Source organism: Bos grunniens, chromosome 23 (assembly GCF_055505025.1).
Source record: "Bos grunniens cultivar Pamir isolate PY7600 chromosome 23, Bosgru_T2T1.0, whole genome shotgun sequence".
Taxonomy (NCBI): domain Eukaryota; kingdom Metazoa; phylum Chordata; class Mammalia; order Artiodactyla; family Bovidae; genus Bos; species Bos grunniens.
The window spans coordinates 7699998-7722437 of NC_141187.1; the positions used below are offsets into that span (position 1 = coordinate 7699998).

The 22440-nt window shown below is 41.0% G+C and overlaps 1 protein-coding gene and 1 long non-coding RNA gene across 23 annotated transcripts in view; one reads left to right on the forward strand and one right to left on the reverse strand.

Moving 5' to 3' along the window:
• MLIP (muscular LMNA interacting protein) overlaps window positions 1-22440 on the reverse strand; it is a 288723-nt gene that overhangs the window by 162434 nt on the left and 103849 nt on the right. Inside the window, exon 1 of one of the 22 annotated variants that reach the window (XM_086371037.1) lies at window positions 5971-6094. The exons of the other annotated variants lie outside the window; for them this stretch is intronic. The gene's annotated coding sequence lies outside the window, so the exon portion shown is untranslated. Of the gene's footprint in view, window positions 1-5970; window positions 6095-22440 lie in introns of those variants that run through there. 22 annotated transcript variants of the gene reach the window in all.
• On the forward strand, window positions 9681-10437 carry LOC147346536 (uncharacterized). The gene is made up of 3 exons (XR_015152928.1): window positions 9681-9813; window positions 10117-10208; window positions 10302-10437. It is a non-coding gene; the product is annotated as an uncharacterized LOC147346536 (long non-coding RNA).

Sequence of the window (22440 nt, forward strand, 5' to 3'; positions counted from 1 at the left end):
GTGGGGTAGTTACAGGACCTCTCAAAGGCTCATTCCTCCACCAGTGAAATGTGGATCAGAATAGTGCTTATTTCACAGGGTTCACAGAACAGTACTTATTAAATTCAGCATGTAAAGCTCTGTGCCAGGCAAATAATGTGTGTTACTGCCGTGAGTACTACTGTTACTCAGTAGAACCCAGGTCTCCTGCACTGCAGCAGATTCTTTACCCTTTGAGCCACCAGGGAAGCCTGGTAAGTAGCGTACATCAGAATAAAGGCAAATAAGGCTACAAACATAGGTTCAGTGTGGATCATCAGAGACCTTTTTTTAATATACCATTTTAACCTTTACAAAGTGTACAGTTTAGTGAGCACATTAAGGACACTTACATTGCTGTGCAACCATCATTATTAATCATTCACAGAACTTTTTTCATTTTGTCAAATTGACGTTCTGCTCTGATTGAGCAATAATTCCCCATTCCCCACACCTCCCATCCCCAAGTAACCACTGTTCTACTTTCTACGTCCAGATTCATCTCTCCTCTTCTTTGTAGATCATCAGAGATCTTGAATTAAGGTCTTTTGATGTTATTCAGTAGGGAATAGGAACAAAGATTTGTATATATGAAAATGTATATATTGGGTTGACCAAAAGGTTCATTCAGGTTTTTCCATACCATCTTATGGAACGAACCTTTTGGCCAACCCTGTATATGTATATGATTTTCCTTGAGTCATTTTACAACATGAGAAACAATGACATTAATCCATTATTTTGCTATATATGCACATATTTATATAATATATATATCATCGTATACGTATATACCACATATACATAAAATTCTTAATTCCTAATCCCTACTGAATAGGGTAGCCTCAGCAAATCCTAGAGACCACACTCATCTTCACGTTCTGTCCTTTGTCAATGGTTCATAAGTTTATTCCACATGAATTCAAACAATCAGGAAGCTCTTTTCCAAAGTCTCATTCTGTCCTTCCCCCTCTGATCTATCTTTTTTTCTCATTCCCTCTCCCAAGCAGAAAGCAATATTTAGACATATTGGTATGATCATATTTGGGAGAGGAAATATGTTATCCCCTATCCTTTGCCCTATTTGAATTTTTCCTTGAGTCATTTTACAACATGAGAACCAATAAAATTAATCCACTATTTTGCTATTTTCTCTGTGTCTCTTTAATCATTTTCTTTCCCTTGTTTTATTAATAATTGTTGGTATTATAGAGTATTTCTTATATTGATGGAAAACATAATTTTTTACTTAAAAAAAGCATAATAGCCATGCATTATAGTAGCATGCTTCAGTCATCTGGCTAGTAACTACATACAGCCTCCCAGAGCACATGTATCTAGAAAAATTTCTATAGAAACCATCCTCAATGGAATAGAAAGTGATGGCACCTCATCAAAAAATAGGCCTCAGTCGTGGATGATGAAGACCAAGTGAATTACTGACACAGGATCAAGGATGGGAGGAGGGGAGAGTCTAGCCTCCAATTACAACTACTGTTTTCTAGAGATAAGAAGGTCACCCAGGGTCTGCCTAAGACCATGAAGCATTTCACAAACATAGAGTTTTAATGATGTCTGTCTTACTAAAGAACACAAACTGTTCTGTTGAATAATCGATTCCCAAAAGAAAGTGAAGTTTGTTGAAGTTTGCAACCGGCAAATACAATCCAAAATTCTCTTTAAAATCTGGCCTTACTGATGGCTGAAGTAGGGCATCCTTCCCACTTCTTAACTATACAGATATTACTGCAGTACCTTCCAGCCAAGAGACTCTTAAGGTATTGCTGTTAAAACAAACCGTATAGAACAAATAGTCTCTCTTCCTGACATGGGAAACAAATTTGAGGAAAACAATAGACGTATCCAGAAAAGTTTGCTAAGAAACATGTAAGTGATCAAACAAATCCAGCTTCTATTTACTTCTTCATAGCAGGTGCTACTATTAAAATTAATATATAGCCAGACTTCCCTGGAAGTCCAGTGGTTAAGACTTTGCCTTCCAGTGCAGGGGGTACAGCTTTGATCCCTGGTCGGAGAGCTAAAATCCCACATACCTCACAGCCAAAGAACCAAAACGTAAGATAGAAGCAATATTGTAACAAACTCAATAAAGACTTTTAAAAATTGATATGGTTATATGTATCGGGAATTCTTTAGTATCTGGTTCCCTGATTGGAATGAAAGCACTAGAACACTGGGAAATCTCTATTTTTTTCCCTGCTGTATCCCCAGCATCTAATACAGGAACTATCACGTAGTGGAGGCTCAATAAATGTCCACTACATAAATGAGTGACCATGTGCATTCATGAGCGTTGTATGGAGGTCTCAGAGAGGGCAAGAGAGATTTCCGTGTTGAAGGAGTATACAGTTGTTAGGGAACCATTGACCGAAACCACCTGCCTTGGCCAAGCACAATGAAAACCATTTCCCTGAGTTGCTTCACATCAGGAGGTATCCTGATAAGGAACACGCTGTGGCTACAGAACACTAACCAGGGTAATTTGGGAGGGGCACAAAGGAGGGAGGAGACACAAGCCCATAATATGTCCTACCAACCTCTCAGAATCCTTTGCACTGATTTCCATCTTGGCTGAGAGACACACCATCAGGAAGGACCCTAAGTCAGACCAAATATGGGCCAAGCAAGATGACTGGCCAGAGACAACCTGGAAACTAACCCCACTGCCATAAACCTGGAGCCGCGAGCCACATGGCAGAGCAGTTCTCCTGGGTTCCCTGACCCTGCTTCTCTCCACCTGGGCACCCCTTCCCAATAGTGTCTCTTGCTTTGTCAGCGCGTGTGTTTCCTGGGACAGTTCATTTTTGTGTTTAGACAAGAGCCCACTTTCATGCCCTGGAAGGGCGCCCCCTTCCTGCAACACAATAAGAGTGATTTAATCACTGTATAATTTTGCTTCTTTGAAGACAGATCAGATATAAAAACAGCAACACCCAATGCCAAAGCTGTGAATGTTTTAAGGATGGATGCAAGGAATCATCATCCAAAGGGTGTGTGAGGGGCCGGGGTCCTTGGAGGAAATGGAGAAGCTTCTCTGGTCTAGATCACTCCTCCCAGTCTTGGCTGCCGTGGTCTGTCACCCTGGCCACCCCACATGCTCCACCCACTCATCACAGAACAGATTGTATCCTACATATACTATGTATAAATACACCACTTAACAAGTTTTATGTGATGCTATTCTTGGTGCTTTTAATATAGATCATCTCTTGAATTTCTCACAACAAGCCAGCAAGAGAATTATGATGTCCATTAGATGAGTAAGAAAAATAAGACTCAGGGAGATTGAATTACTTGCTTAACCAGCATAAGATGCAATCAGATTTTAAACCTGGTGTGCCTGGCTAGAACCCAGGTTCACATGGACTCTTATTTGCTAACTGCCTCTGCCAGCCTTAGCTTAGAAATACTTGTTTACAGAAAAGTGATAAGAAAGGTTCAGGAATCAGTAGCCAGCAAAGATTTTGTTTTTAACAACATTAAAGAGAATTGGGCTCAGATGAACATTTTCCCCAAGCCTCCAGTATTCATTCCCAAAATGTGGCCGGCTACACACTGACTTTTCTACCTTTCATCACTGTTATTCTCTTATTGTTTCCATGTAGTTCTATATAAAAGGAATGCATCATTCTTTTGCAACATACATAACTTTAAATTGGAAATGAGATAACAGCAAAAAGTCAAATTGTATTGGTACAAATGCTAAAGCTATCTAAATTTCAATATGGATAGTGCAGCACAGACTCAGAAAAATATTGTTGAATGATTAAATCTGTTTATGACAAGTATTTCCTTATATTTATAAACAATATTTATCTTCAAAAATATCTAGAGTAATGTGTGATCTCTGATGTTTTATACCTTCAATATATTAATTCTTCTAATAATATTTATTTTTGATAATATCTAAAGTAATGTGGGAGCCCTGGCTTATGGTCTACACCATCAATGTATTAATTCTGCTAATGGAAAAAATGAAACGTGGAATCAGATTCCAATAATAAATCTACTAATTATTAGCCGATGAAAGCATGTAGTTACTTTAAATCCAAGAACTTGTGTTTCTCCATCTATACAATGGGCATAATAAAGGCATCCAAATCTCAGAGGGTGAATATGAAAATTAAAGACATATTTCATACGTCTCATGATATATAAGACCCCAATGTTTGGCCCCACACAAAGCAGGCGCACCATAAATGTTAATTTCTGTCTTTCTTTCTAGGACAGATGAAATGTATAAGATTTAACAAAAATCTCTAGTGGATACAGTCTCAGAATATGCCTGCGTTTTCTTGCAGTGTCCTGTTTTCCCCTTAATGTGTTCACTCCAAAACAAAACAGGAAGGCATATTTTAATCATCTTCATCCTTGTCACTGTCATCCTAAATATCTTTTACAGACCCTCTGACTTGCCCACAATTGTTGAAGACTGGATTCACCACGAGTTCCAGAACACTCCAGCAGCATGTTAACAGACCCAACATTCAAGGCTCCTTCTCCTACAGAATCAATCACAACTTGGACAGAAGGTTTGTCCTGAAAGTCCATATGCAGAGTAATTGGCTGAAAAGATGCCGGTGAATCAAAGCACTTTGGGATGATCTTTCCTTTTGATTTTAGGTTTGACACCATAATTTCCACAGAGGCAAAAACCAGCCAATGGCTACAGTAGCCAGTATATTCCCCCAGGATGGGACGTGTCCTGGGCCAACACTGCCAAGTAGTCTTCCATGAAGACAGTCATTAATGACGGCTTTTTGAATCATGACTGCATCCCTGGTACTTAACCTTGAGGAGACACTAAATGTTTGTTTGTTGGGTGAATTCATTAATAGTGCATGCCTACCCTACAGAAAAGAAAAAGTCAGAGACAAAGGTGTTAGGGGACAAGAGTAAAGAAATAGAAAATCAAAAGCAAAGCTTTTCTCCCCACGACTGACCTCATTAGAGGTAAGACAGGAGCTACTGTAATTTAGCCTTCCACTGTCACTTGTCTGACTACATCACATTATATAATAGAATGTTTCCTAGGTCAGAAATGGCTAGCATTCCAAATGCAGGATGTTAAGAGGCAACACAGGAGATAATACAAGGAAAACATGTTTCTTAAGTGTCTTCTCTGTGTGCAACGAAGTACTACACAGCAGGCAAGAAGGAAAAATCTCAAGTTAATAAAATAGATCATTTTAAAGTAATTTATACATCATGAAAAGGAAACTGAAATAGCAACTATTTACCCCCCCCAAAAAAAAAACACTTTACCTACTTTTCAAATTTGTCCAAAAATTAGAATGAAGAGACTATTAAAAATTTGCAATGGCTTCCTTATTTCCATAAGGAAACTAGACTACCTAAATGCACAGGGATTTGGGATACTTAAATGAAATGATACATGAGACATTTCCACCATATGATAAACTCTCAGAAATGATCAGTTGTTGTTGTTCCTGTAGGCGTGCCCAAAGTAACTAGCAATCTAACATTAAGTATACATTTAAAACCAAGAAATGTCAGTTCTGTAATCATTTTAAGATTTCAAAAAATATACTATTACTGAATATATAATCCTAAGTGCTTTTCTTTAAAATCAGTATTTTGAGTTCTTTTTTTTTTTTCCTCTGATCAACCTTTACTATTTTTTCTTGCCTTTAGATTTTTACATCTGTACAGACAGTGAAACTCTCCTCCCACTAATGATTTTGCTCACTGATAAGTCTGCATGGAAAGGCAAATCTATTCCCTTCAAATCTGCCTATTCTTATAACCAGCAGATTCTAACCAGAAACACTTTTCAAGAGTTTTTCTGGTTTTAAATACCACCATACTATTTTATTCTAAAATCAAACTATAGGGTTCCTGGTAGAAATATTTTAAGAATCACTTCTCAGTATTTTGAAAACACATATTGACGTGAATAAATCCAGTTACCTGAAAAGGTTAAGGATGCTGTAAGGCTGTCTTCTGTAAGTCTTAGATCCCAACAGGCTGCACGTGTGCATGGTGGGCAGTAACATGTATATATAGAGAGAGATTTTTTTCAGATCAACATGTGACTGTGTAGGCGATAAGTGAGCCTTCAAACTATGCAAAAATAAGTTCTAGAGGTTCTAATGACATTCAGCTGAACAGTCTGTAGGCATAAAGGAATCTGAGATACACAAAAAAATCATTATTCCAGTGCATAGTTATTAAAATGTTTTGCTGCAAAAAGAGAATGCCCTCTTTCTTTCTGGAGACATTTACTAAGGACCATAAGGTATCATTTCAAGGCTCGCAACAATCTCACCATAAAAAATGCAATATATGTTTTCTTAATATTTTCAAATTTCACTTTAATTTTTTAAACTATTTTTCCTTTAAAAACTGACATAGGAGAAAATCAAACAAAATGGATTCCTCTTCAAAACAGATGTTTAGGGAAAGAAGAATGAATAATCACTAAGTACCCTTAACAATTCCTATGAAAATGGATGTGGGATTTTATCTCAGAAAATAGAACCTCTGTGGACTCTTGCCAACTCATTACTTTTTAAAGAAACTGTTGGCTTTCCAGACTCTTAACCATGAGCTCAGCAGCCAGACTGCAGGGCTTGGGTCAGAACTCTGCCACTAAATAACTGTGTGTGTGGCTTTACATAGATGACTCAATTATCTCATCTGCAAAATGGGAATACTCAGAGTAGCTACCCCATGGGATGCACACAAACCCTTAGAACAGCATTCAGCATGGCCTAGGCAATCCATAAATAGTCACAGTTACAATCAACCATTGCTAACAATAGAACAACCATATAGAATTTAAACCCTGGTGGCTAAGATGGTAAAGAATCTGCCTGCAATGTGGGAGATCTGGGTTCCATCCCTGGGTGGGGAAGATCCCCTGGAGGAGGGAATGGCAACCCACTCCAATATTCTTGCCTGGAGAATCCCATGGATAGTGGAGCCTGGCAGGCTACAGTCCATGGGGAGGCAAAGAGTCAGACACGACTGAGCGACTAAGCATAGCACATAGATTTTAAATAATTAATCTATTTTTTCCCAACCTTCCTCCACCCATTCGCACATCCTATTTCCAACACTTCTAAAGAATGAGTAGCCTCTTACTGCTCAGATCATTGACTTTTTCTGAACGTCTGAGTTATAGACATTGTTGGCTCTTTTCACAGTCAGAGAAGTCTTCCTCTGGGTCTCTCGGAGCCCTCCCCACCTGGTTCTTCCCCAGTCTCTCCTCTGCTTCTCCTCGCCCAGAAGAAAGAGCCCAGAGACTCAAGCTTCCTCTTGCCTCTGCCTGATTGCCTCCATCCAGAGGGTTGCCCTCAGCTCTCACGGTTTCAACCCCCACTGGCACCGCCATCGCAGCCCTCTCTCCCTGGCCCCAGCTCTCCTCTCTGATGTTTGATCTGAGCGTCAGAGAGCAAGTGGTCGGGCTGGGGGGTTTGACCAGTGGGGGTTTAAAGCCCGGCTCTGCCATTTGCAAGCTGTATGACTTTGACCAGTTTCTTCCTTCCTCAAAATCCCCATTTCCTCATCTATAATAGGTTGTGTAGAACATCTACCCCATAGGCTCCATTCAACAATATGACAGATGTAAAGCATTTGACATAGTTCCTGGTCCACAGAAAGGGCTCAATATTCAGGGAGTAGGGGTGGAGGAACTGGGGAGATGTCATTAAAAGTTACAAACAAAACTAGAAGACGAATAAGTTATGCAGACCCTACAAACTTGAAACTAGAAGATGAATAAGTTATGGAAACCTAATGCACAGCACTGTGATTAAAAACAATACTATATGTTTCAAAATTGCTATGATACTAGGTCATAAATATTCTAAGAATAATTTTGTGACCTTAAAAAACAAAACATGTTAGATAAGTATTAATATTAACATTCAATAGAATATGTCCAAAATCTTCTGTCATTCTCCATCATATGTCAAATAATTATTCATAATTTCTAAAATGTTTTACTGCCACCATTATTTTTAAGACACTACATTTTAGGGGTTTTATTATTTTCTCTGATTTGTTTCCATCATCTGAAGGAAAACATGGTAATATATTCTTCAACTGTGATAAAAAGAATTTTTTTCACCTGTGTATGTTGCTGCCTCGTTTAAATGTTAAATTCTGCAGCCTCCCTTACTTATAGGTGTAGCCATGTGATTAATCTATGATCAGTGAGATATAATTAAAAGTAAGGCTCCTTAAAATTGTGTGACATGCCCTCTTTGTCTCATTTTTCACCCTTCTGTCTGGGATGTGGATGTGATGGATAGATCTTTAGCAGCCATAAGAGACCCTGATAAGACCCACATGAGACCCATATGAGACCTTTTAAGCTTTACTCCGAACACGATAGAATGATTCATGAATTGGCAGGAGGAGCCCCCAGTCAAGGTTTGGGCCGACAACCTCTGAACATTTTTTTAAATAATCTGAGAGAGAAATAAATGTTTATTCTCAGGTGTCTCTCTTGTCTACAGTGAGGTCTAATCGTAAGTGAATTAAGAACATCTCGATTTCTGGTTCTCTCTCACACGCACCCGCTCTCTTCTAGCCAGGCCACGTTCCTTGAACTCTCGCAGTCACTTTAGTTCCCTTTGCCTGTCAACTTCTAACCCCCCGGAGGTCTCGGTTCTACTCAACAAAGCAGTTCAGAGCCAGCAGGAGCCTATAATTGATTTTTTATCCCTCTTATCTAAATGTTGTAGCATTTCTCTTCTGTTCCACATTATCAATTATTCCCATAGGATAACCTTGCCTCTTGGATTATTTGTAAGGTCATAAATAACCAGGGGTTGCAGCTTGGGTTCTTCAGGAACAGATCCTGAGATAAAGTTCAGGGTGTCAATTATTTATGAGGGATCAACACCCACAAGAGTGATGAGGCAGAAGCAGGACTGGGCAGAAGGAGACGCTGAACTGTATGTGAACCTGATGGAGCCTGGCTGACTGTGTAGGGAGCTTGGGAGTGAGTGTCATCACGAGAGCATCCCGTAACCAACCAGACGGGCCAGGCCTCCGCCCCGTGCCCTTAGCAAGACGTCACTGCAGGAGGGGAAGACCCTGAGCGGGGTGACAGGTCTGCCCCAATACTCCACGCACTTGGCAGCAAGACCTCCCCCAAGAGGGAGCCGGGTGTTCACCTCTGTGCCTTGTGTCTGAATTCCATGCTTCTCTTCCCAAAACACCAATCTTAATATTAAACCAACAAGTGTTTGATAAATCTTTACAGAAAACTGCCTTAAAACTTACTCTGTGTCTAACTAACCTAAGAAACATAATCAGTATGAACTTCCTGAGATGAAGCCCCTCGCCCCCTAAAAAAAGGGTATTTAAATGTTCCTTTATAAGAAAAGGTCTTATAAAACTTTTTCCTTCTGCTTCCTGGAATCAACACTGACTTCGGCCAAAGCTTGTGTTGCAGAACATGCATTTTTCACTTAATTCCTCTGAAACCTCCCACCACGCTGGATGCCGCCAGGGTCCTCCTAACACACACCCCGTCTGAAGGAGGAGCACGTGGGTCCAGCTGCCCCTCCGCCGCTCCTACGAGCGACCCCATGCTCCTGGGGACCATCTTCTCAGGACCACAGCCCACCGTGCACCTGGAGATCATGAAAGCAAGCTCACGATGAAAACACTCCCTCTGTTACTACGTCTGCTCTTCTCTGGTATTTTCCAACCCCCCTCACTCTAAGCTCATTCAGGCAGGAAATCTCAGCAGGGTCTCCCCAGTGGCTATAGGTCCCTCAGCTCATCAGGAAAAAGGTACCTTTCCTGTTTACTCTGCCCCACTTTTCTACCCCAAATACTCCACCCAGACCCACCGCACTCCGGTTACAGAGGGGGCTGGCAGAGGATTGCGGAGAGGGAGGGACTGTGGAGCGGGAGTTATAGAGCCCACAGCTGAGTGAGGTTCTGACTGTGCTCACAGGCTGAGGGGGCAGCCGCAGCGGGTAAAGTCACCAGGGCTAAATGATAATAATAATACCAGAAATAATAATAATAAATGAAAAGCCCATACAAGAATCCGCTAAGACCTCTCACTTGGTCCTGGCCGCTTGTGAGCAGAGGAAGGAGAGCCTGTGTTCCCGGGATGCATCTGGGCTGTAACTGACAGTACCACTTCAGCCTAGAGATGAGCAAGATGGAACAAACCCCAGGTGAGCTCGCTTGGCCAGGCTGCCAGCTGCAATTCCTCTACTTCTCCTCCATCCGCCGCTTCCCAGATTGTAACTTTATGGTAATTTTTCCAGTTGGAGCATCACTCATCTGTTCTCTGCTACAAGGATAGCTTCTTCAAGAGCCCGTGGTCTTCGCAGGTCGGCGATGGAGGGTGGCGGTGATGCCGCCCGACACGCCATCCACGGCCAAGCCACCTCAATGGAGTTCCCGTTTGTTAAGGCACCACTTGGGGTCTTTGAAATGTTTGTGATTGGATGCTGTTTTCTTCATCTCCCCAAGCAAGCGGGCCTTGTCAGAAAGTCAAACTGCAAAAGGGACAAAGTGCTCTGATCATGGAAGGGTGGCTTTGTTGCCAGGGAAACAGCTTGCAAGGGAGAAACAGATCCTATTTGTGAATGTATAACCAGGAGAAGAAGCAGATGCTAAGTTTCTGAGTGGGTCTAATTTACTTCGAGATGTACTGGATGGAAAGAGTGGGTTCCATTTTTTAGGCCATAGATTAGCAAAATTATGCACTTTGGAGGAAATCTTCTTACTCTAGCCTAGAAATGATGGATAAAAACAAATTACTTATTCTCCTTTTCTTAGCTTTGCAAACCAAAAAAATAAAAAGTCTAGAAAAGCAAACAAAATTTTCCCAGGAATTCCCATGGGATCCGAGAAAATGACCCCTGGATATACCACAAAACCCAGCACAGGAGAAGGCCTCTTACATACTTAAGCATGATTGTAGAGGGGGGAAAAATTATGAACACTTCCCACATATTTTCTAAGCTGTTGTCCAGAATGGAAAAAAAAAAAAGGTGAAGAGGTTAGTGGGCACTTTGCAGAAATGAACAAGGAACAGTTTGGGGCCCCCCTCAGAATACCTCCCCTCCCTGCTGATGAAGCCTGAAATCTAGAGCTTCGTTCTTTGACCTTGTTGCAAGTTTCAGATCCTTTCCTGGAAGTTAATTTTGATACCAGGAGAAAGGAAAAAAGCCCTTTAAATGTGAGATATCAGCCAATCTAAACAGTGGTTTCTATAATAGGATGAAAGAATTTGGAGCTGGTGGCCAAAGAAATTAATATAATTTTTATCATCATTGTCATCATTATTACTATAACACCTCATCATCATCTCTATTATTATAATTATCATCACCAACACTATCATAATTCACTGAGACCTCTATCACTGTTACATAATGACAATAGCTGCTTTTCTTTAGAATTTACCATGTACCAGAAACCGTGTTTTAATTCTCAGGAGTTGGCAAACTTTTCTGTAAAGGGCCAGAGATAAATATTTTAGGCTTTTTGCATCATCTCTGGCACAACTACTGAGCTCTGCCATCGTCAGGTAAACATGGCCACACAAACGTGCACATCATGGGCACCCTGGTGGTTCCATTCAGCTTCAACCACGAAAGCAGACCGTAGGCCAGGTATGGGCTGCTGCCCCTGGCTTACCAACCAGCACCATTTCATCAGTATCCTCACAAGACTGTGAGCTCGGCGGGAGCATCTTTATTTCTCCAGTGAGGAAACCAGGCATGTCAGAGACTGAGTCGTTTGTCCACGGTCACACGGGAAGCAGACGGAAGGCAGAGTGAGACCTGCCATCACCAAGGCAAATGCCTGCTCCCCACCTCCTCGTCCAAGTCTGATCCACATACCCCATGCTGCTACTCAAGATGATTTTATAAGATACGTTTATAAACAGTTTAAGAGCTCTATTTATTTTAATATGCATGAAAAACATATAACCAGAAAACTCAACATTTGATTTTATTAATGGTTTTTCTTCAGATGAAACACAGGAACAATCATAATAATCACTTGTGTGCCTTTCTATTTCTAGAAAATAAAGAAAAGATATATCTGTTGACAAGAGGGAAAATCTTTTGTAATACCCATTCAGTATGTAGGTATCATTTTGGCCTTTCAAAAAAGCTTTCATTCTCTGCTCTCACTTGATTTGCACAGAAAGAAGAAAAGAAGTATGATATTATTATCTCCTTGTGGCAGATAAGATAAACCAAGATACAGAAAGGTCAAATGGTTTCCCAACGTCATGCACTGTGACAGCAGCCTGAGACAGAGCGGGCAGTTTGCATAGCCCCAGCTCCCTTTTTCCTCCTGCTGTGTCATCCACGTGGGCTCCCCAGGGCTCAGAGTGTAAAGAGCCCAGCTGAGGAACTTCTTGCTTCTCCCACAGCATGAAGGTAACTAAAAGCCAGCAACACGAGTCAGGTTTCTTGGGCCTTGGTGTTACAGGGCCAGTCACCCACATGAACAAGTGTGTGTGGGCACGCACAGCGGCAGTGGGTAAGGCCTGCCCTGATTTCCATCAGAGCAGACTGAAAGTATTTTCTGTTTATTTGCTTGGTTTTTGTTTTTTTTTTTTTTTCCACTCCACTTGGATTGCAGAATCTTAGTTCCCAGACCAGGGATCGAACCCAGAAAGTCCTGCAGTGAAAACTCCAAGTCCTTATCACTGGACTGCCAGGGAATTCTCTGAAAGAACTTTCCAGATTAGCCATAAATCACTTTGTAAGCACCAAATGCTAAATGAAATGAATATGAAATTCCATACATGTTTTTAAAAGAATGCTTGTTTTAGCTGCTAAAAGACGCTTACACCTTGGAAGGAAAGTTATGACCAACCTAGATAGCATATTGAAAAGCAAAGACATTACTTTGCCAACAAAGGTCCGTCTAGTCAAGGCTATGGTTTTTCCAGTGGTCATGTATGGATGCGAGAGTTGGACTGTGAAGAAAGCTGAGCACTGAAGAACTGATGCTTTTGAACTGTGGTGTTGGAGAAGACTCTTGAGAGTCCCTTGGACTGCAAGGAGATCTAACCAGTCCATTCTAAAGGAGATCAGTCCTGGGTGTTCTTTGGAAGGAATGATGCTAAAGCTGAAACTCCAGTACTTTGGCCACCTCATGCGAAGAGTTGACTTATTGGAAAAGACTCTGATGCTGGGAGGGATTGGGGGCAGGAGGAGAAGGGAACGACAGAGGATGGAATGGCTGGATGGCATCACCGACTTGATGGACGTGAGTCTGAGTGAACTCCAGAAGTTGGTGATGGACAGGGAGGCCTGGTGTGCTGCGATTCATGGAGTCGCAAAGAGTCAGACGCGAATGAACGACTGAACTGAACTGAACTGAACTGAAGATGTTGGATCTTAGCCAAGTCACTTCCTGTTCAAGGACCCCAGATTTTTCATGAAACATAGCTGCTGGACTTGATCAGCATTTGTTTGTTTTGATTGTTGTGTTATTTGGGTTTTTCAGGGGATTATAGTTTATTCATCTATAAAAGAAAACCTAGATGTATTTCAGAATAAGCAGATTGAGAAAAAGAAAACACCTCTAGCTTTTCTATCAGTTTCAGGAGTTCATCCATAGCACAAATACAGCCATGCCTTGGAGAAAAAGCATCACAACACTGAAAGATATTTCTACAGTTTAAGTTAGGGAAACTTTGTTCATTCCCTGAACCAGTCCTGCTTTTTAATAAAACACAGACTTAGAAAAAAGATGGGGAGTAAGAATAGGAGTAAGAGATAGTTAAGGAGTTTGACATCGACACGTACATATTGCTATATTTAAAGGAGATAACCAACAAGGACCTACTGTATAGCACATGGAACTCTGCTCAATGTTGTGTGGCAGCCCGGATGGGAGGGGAGTTTGGGGGAGAACGGATGCATATATATGCATGGTTGAGTGCCTCTGCTGTCCACCTGAAACTATTACAACACTGCCAATTGGCCAAACTCCAAAATAAAATAAAAAGTTAAAAAAAAATGGGTACCAGACAGTAATAAATAGATTTTAGAAAAAAAATTTTTCACTAGATCAGTGTTTTTCAAGTCACAGGTTATAAACAAGAATACATTGTGTTCAGTATTTTTAAATGAATTCACGAGCAGAATGGAAAACAATCAAATGTAATAGAAAATATCCCAATAAGCACAATATCAGAGACTGTTTCAGATTCTCTCACACAGACGCAGACATACACACATGGGATTTGCGGCCCACAAATCTGAAAGCCATTGGGCCAAATGAGCTGAGCTTTGTGTAGCTGAAAGACTCAGTAACCCTCTACCCTTTTCTCACTGTGATAAACTCACTCAAACCACACACTAAAGTGATGGAAAATCAATAGAAATGTAAATCTTACCAATCCTCTCAACACTCCAAGTCTTCCAATTATTGATAAATTCTTTATAATTCTTTACTATTATTATAAATTTGGTTCTAGTACATTGCAGACAAATTCTATTATGATGTCATTTAGATCATTATCATAGACTATGAACATATTCATTAACAATAATGACACTTTTGCTACATTATAGATATAATATAACTATACTTATATTTAAATATACTTTGGGAAAATATGATCAATAAAGAAATAAACTCTGAAAAACCTGATTTTTGTGGTCCTCCTTGCCTGCATATAAGTAAGCGTGCGTGCTTAGCTGCTCAGTCATGTCCGACTCTTCACAACCCTGTGGACTGTAGCCCGTCAGGCTCCTCTGTCCATGGGATTCTCCAGTCAAGAATACCAGAATGGGTAGCCACTTCCTCCTCCAGAGGATCTTTCTGACCCAGGGACAGAACCTGCATCTCTTATGTCTCCTGCATTAGCAGGTGGATTCTTTACCCACTGAGCCATCGGGGAAGCCCATGTAAGTAAGACAAGACCAAATAAACCATTCCACAGGGACCACTTTGAAAGGAATCAAACATGTATCAAGATGTACAAAAAAGAGCAATGTTTTCCAGTTCTGATTTCCCTTTAAAGGTATGGTCAATGCTCTTTCAGGACAGCTATGTTATGATTTGCATTGAAATGGCAACTCATCAGTCTGTAGAAAAACCCAGCCAACAGAATCCAGCCTTTTGGGTTCCAATTCAATGACACTCTGCCTCATTTGCAGAAATGGTAGTGGCAGCGTGTGTGATAAATTGAATGGAAAGGACAGGAAAGACACTTCAAGAATTCACTTTCTGAAACTGAAACCCATTCTATTTTTAATCCTCTCTCGTGGGCATTTAATTCCAGATCCTAGTCAAGTCATGCTGTAAAAAGTATCCACGTTGACAAATTACCAGCACCTCACTTAGCTGCCATTCCCCTTCCGAAAACCATCTTCATGGATTAGTATTCAGAAACACAAGCTCAGTTAAGTGTGTTTTGCAGAATAAAGACTCTGAAAACTGAAGAATGAAAAGGAGAATTACATGACTTATGAGCACAAAGTGAGAGAATAAATAAGAAGTTTTGATTGTGCTGAATGTTTACAAGCTCTCCAACAGCAGGCATGAGTGTAATTTAAATAAATGCACAGGTGGACACCTGGGGTTTAGAAGGATCACCAGAGCTGATCCTCACAGAAGCTGAATGCCTGGCACGGTTCCCAGACAATAAGGGTCAAGTCTTTGCTTGTTCCCACAGTGATTAGGGAATGGCTAGATTTCATTGAAGTAATAAAAACTAGCATTACCACTGTATAGCCCAGGGCACTCTACTCAATATCCTATGATAATCTATATGCGAAAAGAATCTGAAAAAGAATGTTTATGTACATGTAGAGCTGAATCACTCTGCTGTACACCTGAAACTAACACAGTGTACATCACCTAAACTCTAATATAAAATAAAACATTTTTTAAAAATACCATTTATTTGGAACTCACTGATTTTTGTTCCAAAGATCTTGAAAACTCATCCTTACTCCTATCTTACTGACAAGGCCAATCTCCTAAACAGATTCTATGAATAAAATCTTCCCTATTCTCCATTTCATCTTAAATTCAATTGACAAGTATTTTCTCTCAAGCATCGAATAAGAATGCCTGTAGTGAAGACACTGTTATTCAACAGAAAAAGAAGATATTAGTTCAAACTTCACTGAATACGAATTTAGAGGCTTCCTCTGCACAAGATGCCTTCCTTAAAAGACCTGTAGATTTTACAGTATTTCATTTTCCATATTTAATAAATGTCTTTAAAAAATAAAAGTTTCAAGAAAACTCCAGTGGCTCAGTTATTACTCATCAATCTAGAAGGGGTTCTCTGCTGGGACTGTTCTACTCCCTGAAGGTCACGGCTGGAGTCACTTTTGATTGTTGCAAAAATGGGGAGGAGTGAGCTGCTGGCATCTAGTGGGTAGAGGCCGGGGTGTTTCTAAACATCCTAGAGTGCGCTGGTCAGGCCACTCAACAATAGTCTGTTTGGCCCAAAATGTCAGCAGTGCTGAGGATGACAAAACCTTTTTACAGTATTTCCCTGACAACAAAACAGACAAACAAAAATATGAAAATGAACGATTGTGACGATGCTGTATTTTGGTCTGTGCGTGCCTGAGTGCTAAGTTGCTTCAGTCACGTCGACTCTTTGTGAGCCGATAGACCTTAGCAGGCTCCCCTGTCCATGGGATTCTCCAGGCAAGAATACTGGAGAGGGTTGCCATGCCCTTCTCCAGGGATCTTCCTGATCCAGGGATGTTAACTGCATCTCTTACGTTGCCTGTGTTGCAGGCGCTTTACCACTAGCACCACTTGGGAAGCCCTATTTTGGTGAAACAGTTGGCTTAAATATTCGCTAAGTGACTTGCTTCCCTACCTTAACCTCAAGTAGATGGGATTCAAATTCATGTTTAGCAAAGCTGCAGATCCCTTCATGACTCTCCTACTTGCTGCCTCAGGATTGCTGGAGAATTTTAAAGCCATCCATACCAAATCTGCAGTCCTATCTTCTGTGTGTGTGTGTGTGTGTGTGTTTATGCATGAGAGAGAGAGAACTTCTCCACCACCACCACCACACACACACACACACACAGACATAGTACTTAACACAGATGGAATGCCCTGCACACAACTGGTCACATCAACCAATCGTTCAGAGTGAGAGGGTTAAAAAGACTGCCTTGGAGTCAGAAGGATGGAGATTGTAATGGTCAAAGAAAGTTGCTTTGGATAGAAGGTGAAAATTAAAACCAACCACAGTAAAAAACTTAGAATAAGATTGTCAGACATGCCAACTGATGATAGAGTGGGAGTGTCTTCCCAGGAGGGGTTAGAGTAGTCTGAAAGCCTAATTGATTCTAACAGAGAAGAGGCATCTTCAACGTAATTCTTATACATGAATGTCTATATCTCAAGATGTCCTTATAAGCTTGTGGGTGCACTTTATACAGCCATCTGAGACTTTTCTGCCAGACAAGACACGGGCAGAACTTTATCACTGATGAACAGTTGAGAAGAAAATGTAAATCCCTTAAGGATCAGATCTCACTCATGATGGGGAGGTGAAGTCTGAGACCCTCTGCTTATGTTTCTTGCCACTTTTAATGTGCAACAGCAAAAGAAATAGAAACCAAGAATCAGGTAACAAAAGCACTCTCATCTCTCTAAAAATGATGCTTCCAAATTAGAGACAAGGTTATTTAAGAGGTGGGGAGGTACTATCCATAAGGATTCATGGGAAATTGGTTGCAGAGGTGTGGGCAGGTAAGGAGGTTCGATCCAGGGACTTACCACCAAGGCACTGGATCAAGGTCAGTTTCATTCAGAAGATATGTTAATGGCCTCATTTGGTTACCATCCCATAGTTTTTTAAATATGCAAGTTTGGCAGCTGTTCAAACAAAATATTTTTAAAATATGCTTGTACAATATAGATTTTAGTTTAAAAATAAACTCAATATTTGGGTTTAATTCAGGGTTTAGTAAATTCTTCAAGGATATTTGGTGTAATGGGACGTAACATTTTATTTTGGCTTTTTGAGATGATGTTTCAAGGGGATTCTGATTCTGGTTTCGGAAAGACTCAAATGTTCAGGTATGAAAATTCTGTGGAGGGACAGTCTTGGACTTTGAGCTGTTTTATTAGCATTCTACCCGTGAGAAACAGAAACATCCTAAACCATTCAGCGCACCTGTCATTCTTCAGAACCAAAATGCATTTCAATCACATTCTCCACTCTATTAAGAGAAGTACAGTTTTGAATCCTGGAAAGAAAATTATCTTGTGGCTTTGGAATACAAGCTTATTCAGGTAATATAAAATGCCAAGCAGCCTACAATTCCAGCCCAGATAAGGTAATTCCTAATTGTATTTATATCATGGAAAGTAGGTATTTCAGCCTTATTGAAATATTATTGTGAAAGGACTTCTTTTTATCATCAAAGTAATGTAACTCAGCATGGCTACAAGTGTAGAGAATCTCTGAAAGTTCATATACGTTTTCTAAATTGTGAGTCAATTTTTTAATTACTAATTTAACTAAAACTCAGAGAAAACCAAGTGTCTTTGAAAAGAAAGATGCTTTTGTTGTACTTTTGAATGTATTTTTAGTTATGGAAATAATTTTTTTTAAAAAAACCTTCAGAATTTTGTCTAAATGCTTTATTTTCTTTCTTTTTTTATGTTCCACTAGAAGTGTTCAAATTATTTGCATTATCTTCAAAAAATGTTTTAATTGGGAGGAAAAATTTAATTTTAAAAAAGTTTTAAGAAAGTATATTTAGTTATCATTCATAGCATAAGAATGAGCATATTCACTAAAAGAGATGAAGAAACTCCCTTCTAGTGGGTCAGCATTCTCTATCATGTTGCATATATAAGACACACTTAAAGGTTTAATACACTAAGTCTTCTTAGGGGTTAGCACATAGGATTGTTTAGGTTGAGGTGGGGGTGTCAGAGCACATATGATCTCCATATAGCAGTCTCCAAGATTCCTGGAGTATGCACCAGGAATAAATAATAAAATAATCCATGTGCATGCTTTCACTATATGAATATTTGTTTATTAATTATCTTGTGTGTGTACACCTGCACAAACATATAATGTAAAAATTGCACCTAAATGGAAATCAAAATGGTGAAAATAAAAATTAATACAGATTAATAACCCCCGCGAAGCCCTAATAATGGAGGAGACCGATGGACCCCAGGCTGAACAGCTGCAACCAGTCTCCTGCTAACACTTCAAGATAAGATACCAGCAAGAGCACAGGGCACGGACTGGGTGGAAGGCAAAGTGACCACAATTTCCTCACGCTTGCGGTCAAGGGGATTTCCCAGCCTGACACATGTGCAGAGAAGGTACTCCATGTAGGGAGGGTGTAAGGGAGGAAGGAGCTGCCAGCACACAACATGTTCTGCCAACCCCCAGAAACCTTCCAACTGAAATCCGTCTTGGCTGAGAGATGCACATGACTACCAGGAAGGGCCCTGAGTTGGGTTAAACACGGCCACAAGCAAGACAACCTGCCAGAGATGACCCAGAAGACCACCCCCGTGAAAATGATCTAAGCGGCCCCCAACTATTGGGCACAACTCACTCTGAGTTCATGTACTCTTCCACACACATTGCACTTTGCTTCTAATAAATGCTTGATCTGTTTCAAACTTTGGGCTCTCTGCTGAATTCTTTCTTCAAAGAGGACAGAGACCGAGACCCTTCTTTCAGCTGCCTCGCTAATGAGATCACTAACAGGTTGCGTTGGCACAACAACGGAGACGTGGCACCCACTCTGAGACCACTGCGATACATGTAACGCAGGCTACTCAAGCACCACGCACAGCTGACTTTTATGAGGCGCTGGTTTTGCAACATCATAAGGAGTGGCAAACAATACCCACCAAAGCTGAGAAGCTAGTTTGCCCTAAAATCCAAGGGACAATGTGCTTTAGGAGACATTCTTTGATGCCCTTAACATTTAAAGAACAGCCTAGAGAGAAGGTGGAGATGGATGAGTGGCATTTATCTTCATGTACAAAGTGAAGCCATGCCCAGTTTTTATGGCTGGTCATGCTCTCTGGCCTTTTCCAGCTCTGGCTTGGAGACTGTCTCATCTGCCACAGAAGCCCAGGGAAGCAATGAAGGGTAAAACAAACCTATACTTTGCCAGCCCTACACTCAAGCGCCTTGCCAGCCCCTCATGTCTCCAGTTAGGTTATTCACACACACCTTTTTCTCTCCTAAAGCTCCAGCCTCGGACCTTTGACACTTTCAGGGAGCTAGGCGCCTCAGAGACCTCACAGAAGTTTCTCTTTTCCTGGATTTTCTTCAGAAAAGACAAACTCTTTTACCTTAATTCTAAAACCACCTGGTTTCAACTAAATGTGCAACATTTGGAAAACACATTAGCATAAGAAGACACACATTTCTTCTTTAGAGCAAGAGCTCAAGGTGAAAATAACCCTAGGGTCCTTTCTTAAGGCTCCCAAAGGCAGCTGCTCAGCTGAAGAAGTTGAGCTCAACACTAAACTCAGCCTCCCCAGATGTTTTCCCGTTGGGCACACTCCCCAAGCAGGGCTTCAGGCTCTTCTGAAAGACTGGCAGATGGGCCTTCTGGCAAAGGGTAAGGATCTCAAGGGCAGGTAGAAGAAACCAGAAAAGGAGTTTCCTTCATAAGCATCTGAATCTCTCTCTGCTATTTACAGTTTTCTTGATCAGTCCAGTAAATGACAGCATCATCCAGGCTAAACCTGCTTTCCTCCGTTCAACCAGAGTAATGTTCTCCCGACAAACACGCCCACGTGGGTTGAGACTTATACTCTTTCTCTTTCACTGCCACGCAGATCTAAGAGCATGGGCCCTCCAGTGCAGAAGCCGGAGGGCCCAGGAGAAGCCACCAACAGCTTCCAAGGATGCTCTTACCTGAAATTCCTTGGCTCTTTTTTTTTTTTTTACCCTAAAGACTTTTTTATGCCGACCATTTTTCAAACTCTTTATTGAATTAGTTTCAAATTTGTTTCTGTTTCATGTTTTGATTTTTTTTGTCAGTGAGGCATGTGGGATCCTAGTTCCCTGAACAGGGATCGAACCTGCATCCTCTGCACTGGAAGGCAAGGTCTTATCTACTGAACCACAGGAAGTCCCTCCCTTACAACTGCATTCATTTCTCTTTTGTCCATACTTTCTCTCCTTGATTTCCCTTTTTCCTTTCTTTCTTTTCCCTTCCGTTTCTTAAAACACTTTCCCTCCATGAAATATCTACCTCAACTGAGTCACTCAGTTCATTCTTCTTAATTGATAAACAATCTAAACCCCGAAGCTTATTGCGAGCAACCTGAACCTTCTAACATCCTGAGAGGTTTATGTCTCTAAGGCAGATTTTGTAATATCCGCCCCACCCCTGACCCTCCACCCTTAGAGCTCTACACTATGTTATTTTGGCTCTGGTACCATATTCATATGGAATTTCCAAGGCCATTCCCACTGTTATCTCCTCAACAGTGTTCATTCATTTGCTTTTTTAAAATAAATGTTGATCTGAGCGTGAGCGGTGTATCATTCGGTTCTGGAGACAGCGGTGACCTAAACATACAAAATTCCCTGCCCTCTTGGAGCCTCTATTCTGGAGGAGAGAGAGACAACAAAAGAAAAAAGCTATATATTAGAGTGCAATAGTGCTGAGGATGGAGAAGGAAATGGCAACCCACTCCAGTGTTCTTGCCTGGAGAATCCCAGGGACGGGGGAGGCTGGTGGGCTGCTGTCTATGGGGTTGCACAGAGTCGGACACGACTGAAGCAACTTAGCAGCAGCAGCAGTGGTGCTGAGGAAAAGATAACAGTGGCAGCTGGATACAGAGTACCAGGAAGTGGAGATGGGAGTATGATACATTTTAAATAAAGTGAACAGGAAGACTTCCTTGAGGTGACTTTTAAAAAGGAACTTGAAGGAAGTAAGGAAATGAGTCATGCTGATCTCTAGAGGAAACACCTCAGGAAGAGAGGATGGCAAAAGCCAAGAACCGGAGGTGGGAGGAGATCTGACTGAGAAACAGAGCCTGGGGTGGCTGAGGACCAGTGATCCTGGGGAAGAGTCCCTGGAGATGCGGCCAGGAGAGGCTTGAGGAACCCAGGTCAGATGTGAAGACCTGTCCACCACTGTGAGGACTTGAGTTTTCATTCTGAATGAGAAGGGAAACTCTTGGAATATTTGGAGCAAAGAAGTAACATGATCTCCTTATCCTGTGAAAGGGTCATTCTGGCTGTATTAGGAATAAATAATAGGACATGACAATACAGAGATAAATAAACTGATGACTTGCAATGGGGAGGGGAGGAGAACAGCAGAGGGACACTGGAATAAGCCTCTTTCTCCAAGGACACTTTTTTGTATAGCTTTGACCACTGAAATCACGCTAATCTTTAAAATATTCAAAAAGGTAAAATTAAATCAA